This window comes from Penaeus monodon, chromosome 10, assembly GCF_015228065.2.
Source record: "Penaeus monodon isolate SGIC_2016 chromosome 10, NSTDA_Pmon_1, whole genome shotgun sequence".
NCBI classification, from domain to species: domain Eukaryota; kingdom Metazoa; phylum Arthropoda; class Malacostraca; order Decapoda; family Penaeidae; genus Penaeus; species Penaeus monodon.
The window spans coordinates 15,281,497-15,290,706 of record NC_051395.1 but is presented as its reverse complement, the minus strand read 5'-3'; positions in this window follow the sequence as shown (position 1 = coordinate 15,290,706).

Sequence of the window (9,210 nt, the reverse complement as noted above, 5' to 3'; positions counted from 1 at the left end):
TATCTTTATTTTTTTACAAATGCATAATATAACAAAGGTGCAGACCTAATAAGAATAATTCAAAAGAAATAACTTAATTTCGCAGAACGACTGATAAGCCTGCGACTTCCTCTCATATTTTAACGGTGTATATACTAGCCGTTCTTACATCCCAAAGACATCTTCATAATAAAAATATAGTTTATTGAAAAAGGATCATGAAATTCTTGTTAACTTTATTATGACTTTCAAGCTTACACAAACATACGCCCTAGAGGCGATAACACAAATAACAGGCTTAAATTTTCTGTGTAAATGTAAATGCAATAACCAATATTTCATACCTTTGCACGTTTCATACTTATAAAACTAAAAGGTTATTACCCAATAGATTGAAATGACGCTGGTTTTATTCTATTTAGAGAGCATTAATAGGGTTTTCAAGGTATCTACACCAGGTCAAAGACGGGTTTCCCCTTCGTATTTACGCCTGAACACCTAATTATCTACCAACTAGCTTCACTACTTGCCCATATGTATAACTACGCCTGAACTTGTAACTGACTTGACAAATGGCCGTGCTGCAGACGAATGATCACCCCTCATAACCAATAACAAATAACCGCGCAAGGGAAAGAACCCAACCGCAGGACGGATAGAAGTCAGGCCAGGTAATGACCAATTCAAGGTGTTGACCCGAAAACAGGTGATCCTTCCTTCCTTCCTACCGCCCCGTCCCACATTCCTCCATACCCCATTACAGACCAATAATAGTAAGAAAAAGAAGCAAACAAAACAAATCACCAGTCACAAGTCCTGCTTAAGGAGATAATACAGCTCTGCACTGAAGTGTTACAGGTGAGTGATCACACCTATAGCTAATGAGCGTGACACGATCAATATGATAGCCCGATGTCAGTTGTCGCTGACGACCCCCACCTCCATCATCACTGCCCCTCCTCCCCCCATACGCCTTTATTATGACTCTCAAGCTTACACAAACACAGTCCTAAGAGGCTATAATACAAATAACAGGCTTAAAGTTTCTGTGTAAATGTAAATGCGATAAACCAATATTTCATACTTTGCACGTTTCATACTTATAAAAACTAACAGGTTAATTACCTAATAGACTGAAAAGACGCTGGTTGATTCTATTTAGAGAGCCTCGAATAGTGTTTTCAAGGTATCTACACCAGGTCAAAGACGGGTTTCCCCCTCATATTTACGCCTGAACACCTAATATATACCAACTAGCGTCACCACCCTGTCCCACGTGTTGGACTCAGCTATGTTTTGCTAATTAACCTCAAGGGACAATGCGGTATATTCCTAAAATGTTTCTGCCGCATTTCTAGATGTTTTACAATCTACAATGCAACTTAGGAAATATATTTAGTTTTCCCTTAAGACCCATATGTATGACTATATACAGACGAGCGTATCCTTCCATAAGAGATCGCATAAACAATACATCCTCCGTTTTATGATGATATCAGCACAGAAAGTGGACTAGCTCTTCAGCAATTTACTCCCCCTCCTCGAAATTGTTTATAGTACCTGGCTACACGTATATAGGAAGAAAAAGAACGATGCAACGGTAACAAATATTGTTTGCGCATTCAGGTACCACTTATTAAGTAATACATACATATATTTTCTTAAATCTTCTACAAAGAGAGAAAATATCTTTAAGGTGACACTGAATAAAACTTGCTACTTAACCTCTTCTACATTTCTGAAGAACTAATATACAAGCATGCCAAATGAAAGAAAACATCCTTCACCTATAATTTTTCACTATGCCACTAGTTGCTGCAGTGACGAAAACTGTTAAAGACCCATGTAAACTATTTCTATCTTCAAGAATCAAAAAAGAAGGCTTTGATTAATTGTTAACACATTTTCCCCTTTTAGCAATTGACTCTTTATCAAAACCAAGAACTTTTATGAAATATGAAAAAAATGAGGTAAAATAATATAACTTGTTTGCCCCTCATGTTATAATGCTTTTATAATTGTTCGCATATTGGACAAAGACACACACAAATTAGCCTAAAGCAGAGATTTTTGACCATGGGCACTTTTACCAGAGGGAGTAAATATACATGACACCCGCGATGCGATAGATCTTAGCAGGACAGCATGTGTGATTTTCAACTGATGCCTTTTTTTTTTTTTTTTCTTAAACCGAGTTATCAAAACTATATATTATATTTCTAATCAAAAACGTTCTTTGCAAAATATAAAAAAAAAATAAAGGTGCTTTCTTGTTGTGTGTCTACATTAGATATTCTTGTTTTACATGGCAGTAAAGGGGTATATGACGAGCAACATACAGTCGAGGAGGTAAGTTATAGAGAAAGGGTTGAAAATCACAGTCCTAAAGGGGAAAAAGCCGCAACCGAAGCAATATTTTCTAAATGACAAGTAAAAAAGCATTTGTTTAGGAGAAAAAATATTCGCATTACCTCATAATGGGGGAGGGAAAAGCTTCTTTTCATAACTTAGAGAAAGCAAAATGCCCTTTTTTCAAATACAAGGGTGATTATTGAAGTAAATGTATATGAACTGAGCAGTTTTTTCAGACTTGGGAAATATATGGTAAGTGTTAAAATGTTATAGCATTGCTACCATCTTTAACAAAAACTCTTATTTATCTAAAGATGCCTTCCTAAACTCTGACAATGCTCCAGGCAATATCCAGATAAGGGACGACCACAGACAGGTATCAGGGAATACCCCTGCTTGTCACGAGATAATGACTTCACCAACATAGTAAAACCATTAATGGACGTGCGAAGTGAGGAAGAGGCGAACAATAGAGCGACACCATGGAAGTATTTTCTCGTCTCCTTTCGTGAAGAACTGCATAGTTAATGAATATCTACCGTGGAAATCGCACCCTTCAATCATTTGACCAAGGTAAACCCCATGTTTTAGATAGCTAGAAAGTTTTAGAAATGCTCGCCTCGGTTGTTGATCTTCGTAGCACATCGTTCTTCACACCCACTCGTTCCGCTAGCTCACGGCCTGTTCTCCCTATCAAACATGCCATATCTTGTTGGCGAGGCCTCACCCTTCTCCTAAATATGCTCCTCCTCCCCTCTCCCTCGACTAAACGCGATGCTGTATTTACCGCGAGGATGTAAAAAAATGGTGATTATAATCATAATTGGAGCGACAACATAACTTCACACAACACTAATATGTATTGACATTGATTGACTTAGAATTGGTGATGCTTATAGCCATATCAAGCTTGGAGGTTCCTTGCGAAGAAAACATAAAATTTGATAAAACAGTAATATGTCTTTCATTAGTAGTATAAAATAGATAATTACTCGTATGACTACAATACACAATCATCATAGTACAAACATTTGCACGATAATTTGTCAGAATTTTAATTGCATCATTCATTCAAGTTTTGTTTCTCGCTTTCCTCGCAATTATTTATTTTTTCCCATTCGCAGACAGAAATACGACGGTAACAGGGCACGATTTGCTGTCTTCCGGGCATGTCACCTCTGTCGGAAGGAGCATTCAGATTCTGATAGAGGCTTATAAATACTAACAACCGCATCCGAGCCATTACATGCTAGTATTTTACCAAATTTCCTTATGTAAAAGTGTTAATTTTTATTCTAAATGACAAAATACATGTTACCAATGGTATCAATATATGTATTTTTTGCATAAAAGTACTATCTAACCTTGTTATTAAAGAAGAAAATAAACAAATATACCCAATCCTCCGATACATTTTCCAGCGAGACAAGTACATACGTCTGAGAATGCTGTACATTTTCCACTAAAATGTGCGACCGCCAATGGCACTCCTCACAATGTGGTGCACTTTTAGCTGTCATCAGCCTTGTTAACAAAACTTTTACTGGCGGTTACATTAAAATCATTCAGCATGTTTACCTCGTGATCATTAACCTGCTTTCACTCTCGACAAGGTTTTGTGATTACGCCGGTGATCATTGATCTATGTCACCTGCATTGGAGGAGATCCTCGTCTGTAAATCACTGGCTATGAGTAATGATTTCGGATAGGGATATTGATTAGTTAATTACTTTCAGTGGTCATCTTCTGTTATGATGCACCATTTTCAACCGCCAAGGTGTGCGCGTTTAGCCATCGTTAGCTATGGGCTAGGGGTTTTGCCTCGTGATCATTAACCTGCTTTCACTCTCGTTTAAGGGGGGTTTGTGGTTACGCGGTGATCATTGATCTATGTCACCTGTCACCTGCATTGGAGGGGATACTCGTCTGTAGAACATCTAGTTTCATTATTTAATTATGATGCGTCATGTAAGAACATAAAATGCACATGTGAAAAATAGGGTTAATGATTTCCGGGTATGATTATGTTGTTGTGGGACATTGGTTGCGGTTTGCAGTTTTTGGTTTCGTCAAGGTCATGATTACGTCACGGTCACTGACCTACTATCACATTCATGTACGTAGGTGAATGTGTTCAATTGTGTCCATAGATGCACTACTTATATATACATGTATATGTATCAAAAAAGTACGTATAATATATATATATATATATAATATATATATATATATATATATATATATATATATTATAATATATATATATATATATGTATATAAAATGTACTTGTATATATATGTATATATATGAACATGTGCATATATATGTATATAAAAGTACAGTGTAATATATATGTAATAAAAATGTACATGTATATATGTGTATATAAAATGTACGTGTAACAATATGTATATAAAATTTACGTGTATTTATATATGTATATAAAATGTATATGTGTGTGTGTGTATATGTATATATAAAATATTTAATATATATATAATATATATATATATATAATATACATAATATATATATATATATTAATATATATATATATATATAATATATATATATATATATGTATATATACATATGTAAAAAAAAAAAAAAAAAAAAAAACCACCGGGGGGGTGGCAATGGAAAACCACCACTAAATTGCCAAGAAAATCATGGAAGCCCATGATCATCAAGGCCGCGGTGGCGAATAGTTAGGAGCGTTTGAAACTCAAAACACGTCACGACGGCAATATGAGTTCGAGGGTTCGAGGGCACCGGCCGGCGCGGTTTTTCCCATGGGGGAAGGAACCTCAAATCGATTTCCTACCTAGCCACTGGGTGGCCAAACCAGTCCCAAGTCAGTGCTGGTCCCAAGCCCGGATAAATAGAGAGAATGATTACCTAAAAAAGGGTAAACACCGGCACTCTCCGTGGAAAGGAACTGGGGACCCTACCACGTACTCACTCCCAAGAACATCACAACATGAAAACTACAATTAAGTATCATGCTGTGACCATGGCGGCTCAGACATGAACCTACCGTTAAAAGAAGATTTATATATATATTATATATATATATATATATAATATATATATATTATATATATATATATATATATATATAATATTTATATGCATGTATACGTACGTATGTATATATAATAGTATATATATATATATATATATATGTATGTATTATGTATATGTATATGCATACATATATATATATATATATATATATATATATATATATATATACATGTATATGTTTATAAATATGTGCGTGTATATATATGTATATATATCATCATCATCATCAAGGGGCTAACGCCGACGGGGGCGCACGGCCGCGTCCACCCTTCGCTTCCAGTCACGAGAGTCCCTCATGGCGAGTCTTCAAGCAAGCTCTCGGCCAATCTCAAAATCCTCGTGACAGGTCTTGTCAATCTGTCCAAGCCATGACCTCCTAGGTAGTTCCACGGGCATCCTCCACCCAGGATTGTCTCACAGAAAGACAACCTGATGGGCAGAGTCTACAACAGTTTTAAACGAGCTAGGTACCCTATAGCCTGAGTTGGTGATCCCAGAATAGCATGTAACAGGTCTCATGCCAGTCTCACAGTGTAGCCGTTGGTTTGACACATGGTCCTGTCAGCTGTACCCGCATGATTCAGTGAAATGACTTGTTACAAAAGGCATCAATACAAAACTCAAGGCACCAGATAGAGTCCAGGTTTCGCTTCTGTAAAGCAAACTGGCAGTATCAAGGCCTTGAAGACATGTAGCTTGGTCCTTCTGTATAGGTACCAACATCTCCAAATGCTCTTGTTGATCGAATACATGGCTCTTGATTTCAGACCAGACCATATACTGACTTCTTGGTCTGACAGTTCAGAGATATAGACTACGCTACCAAGGTATGTAAATATCTCTGTGACTTCAACATCCTCACTACAAGCATGGATCAACTGAACAGGTTCCCCTAACAGGCCCCCAAAGTTCTGAATCTTAGTCTTGGTCCAGAATACCTCTGGGCCCAAGGGCTTCACCTCATTGTAAAGGTATTAAGAGCTGCACCAGTGACACCAGAGGACTCAGATAGGATAGCAACATCATCGGCAAAGTCAAGGTCTGAGACCTTAACTGCCCAGTGTTACTCCACAGTGACTTTGCCTAGTAACTCTGCCCATTATCCAGTCCATGCAGTGTTGAAAAGTGTTTGTGCAAGGCGCAGCCTTGCTTGACCCATGAATTAACAGGAAGAATTTCAACAGGCCCTCATCACACTTCACAACACTTTCAGTACCGGTATAAAGCCTTGCCATTAGGCCAATAATCCATGTCAGAATTCCCCTAAGTCTCAGAATCTCTCATAGCGATTCTCGATGCACCGAGTCAGACACCTTCTGGAGGTCGATGTAGACTGCCAGCAACCCACGACCAAATTCACAATGGCATTCCACAATTACTTGAAGCACTAGCATATGGTCTATGTGTGGACTTACCAGGAGTGATCAAGACTGCTGCAGTCTCTGTGCCTTAGTAGGTGGTTACGGATTCATCTCAGAAGAAATATGGGTGGAAACCTTGCCTGGTATACTGAGCAGTGTATGCCATGATAGTTGCTGCAGTCCCAATGATCTTCCCCTTCTAGAGAAAGATGCCATGACCCTCAACAGGTCAGGGGAAATGGAACCAGACTCCCAAGATGGCAGTCAAGACTGCATGCAGGATAGTCCCCTGCCAAGGTTACCCAGCATTTACCCATAGAAAGAGACTATCAAACTATGCCTGAGGCTTCCACCTCAGCTTAGAAAATGCGCCATCCTAACCTCGTAGGTAAGAGGTTCCTCACTGATGGGTGGGGTCTGGGGCACGGTATGTGATATCCTCATACAAGCTAACTATTGAAGGTCACCAGGTACACTGCTCAAAAGTCAGGCCTAACGTCGCATGAACCCAACAGGATTTAATGAACTGTCCATCCACAGAGCAGATTACAATCACTCGAGGAGGGCTAGAGTTCAGTTTTCGGGCTGGTAGCGGGCAAAGGAACTTTCCCAAAGCAAGATTCCTAATGAACTGTCCTTGTCCATTTAGCAGTGTCGAGCCCTAAGCACCAAAGAGCTTACGCCAAATCCTGATGTCGTTCAGCGTCTCAAGGGCGGAGGATGACCGTGACTACTCCCTGGAGGTACCCCTGACGCAACAAACTCGACCACTAGTAGGTGTACCCACCCATACTGATCGTGCCGTACCAGGTCTTTCACCTCGAGGGGGCAGCAATCTCAACTCCCAGCCACTCCAATTCCCTCGATAGCAGAGGTAACCACTTATCCTACCGCAAGGACCGGATATTCCAAGCGCCTACCCAGATAGCTCGCTAGATTATTTAAGCCTAGGTGGTCACTCCAAAGTGGAACACACTCTGCCACTCCCACGTCGGGTGTGGAGTTCCCTTGGCTTTGCCCAAGCCTTATTCTGAGTTGTGCCTGTGAGGCGCAGGCGGGATGAGTAATCAAGTTTCACATTTGCCCTCCAATGGACCAAATCCTTCCTCGCTTGTATATGTATATATATGTATATGTATACATATTTAATAAAATTGATATATAATGTATATATAATATATATATATAATATATATATAATATATATATAATATGTATAATATGTTATATTTATATATATATATATATATATATATTATATATATATATATATATATATATATTATATATTTACATGGATATGTGTTATATATTATATATACAATATGTATTAATTCATACAATATAATGTATTATGTATACATTTATATATGTATATATAAATTTATTTTCAGATATATGTATTATGTATATGTATTTATGTATATACTTAGGGATAATATGTTTGAACTTTTCAACTATATTATTATATATGTATATAATATACATAATATATATAGTGGTGTGTGTGGTGTTGTGTGTGTGTAGTGTGTGTGTGTGTGTGTGGTGTGTTGTGTGTCTAAATATATATATATATATATATTATTATATATATATATAGATATTATATATGAATTTATGTATTAATTCTGTGTTTGTGTGTATGTCTACAAATTCTTCAAAGAACCATTCGTCACGTCAGGTGATTGATTAGAAGTGATCCACAAAAAAGCACGTATAGGAGTCTTTAGACCCCGTTTTCTGCTTGTTTTTTGGTGCTGTTGAGAAAACACAAACGAAACTCGTAGCATGTTTCTATGGGCATTTAGGGAAAGCAGAGGAACAGAGATGAACGCAACGACGGTGATAAGTGAGAAAGTACAAAAAGGAGAGAGAGAAATTATAGAGAGGAAAGAGAAAGTTCGTGCGTGTAGCATGCGTGCGGCGCACAACGAATGGGGACGGACCTCTTTACTTCATAAATAAATATGCATACATACATATGTATATTTGATGTGTGTTGACAGAACTCACTTTTTTTTCTCTCTTTTTTTTTCTTTTTTTTTAGAGCTGCATGTTTGCCATGATAAATGTATTTGCTTTTCATATATTTTTTTTACAATCGGGGCGATTTGCATATATTTGTTTAAGAAATGCACATTTTACGAAACGCTCATTTTCAAAATCACTTTTATAAATAGAATGAGAGAATGTTTGCAGGTAAACATGAATATTTCACCGAGGAAAAAAAGAAAATACTTGATTATGCAAGAAGACTAAACTAGCCTATTCATTTTTAAGCCACAGCGTGAGGAGTTCAGTGCACGTTTTGTAAGAACAGTAATTAATAAACTTGATAATAATTCATACATAAATTATGATGAAGAACCGAGTTAAGTGCTCCAGGAGAAAATCCTGATGTAGCTGTCTTTTTCGTTTTTTTTTCTTTT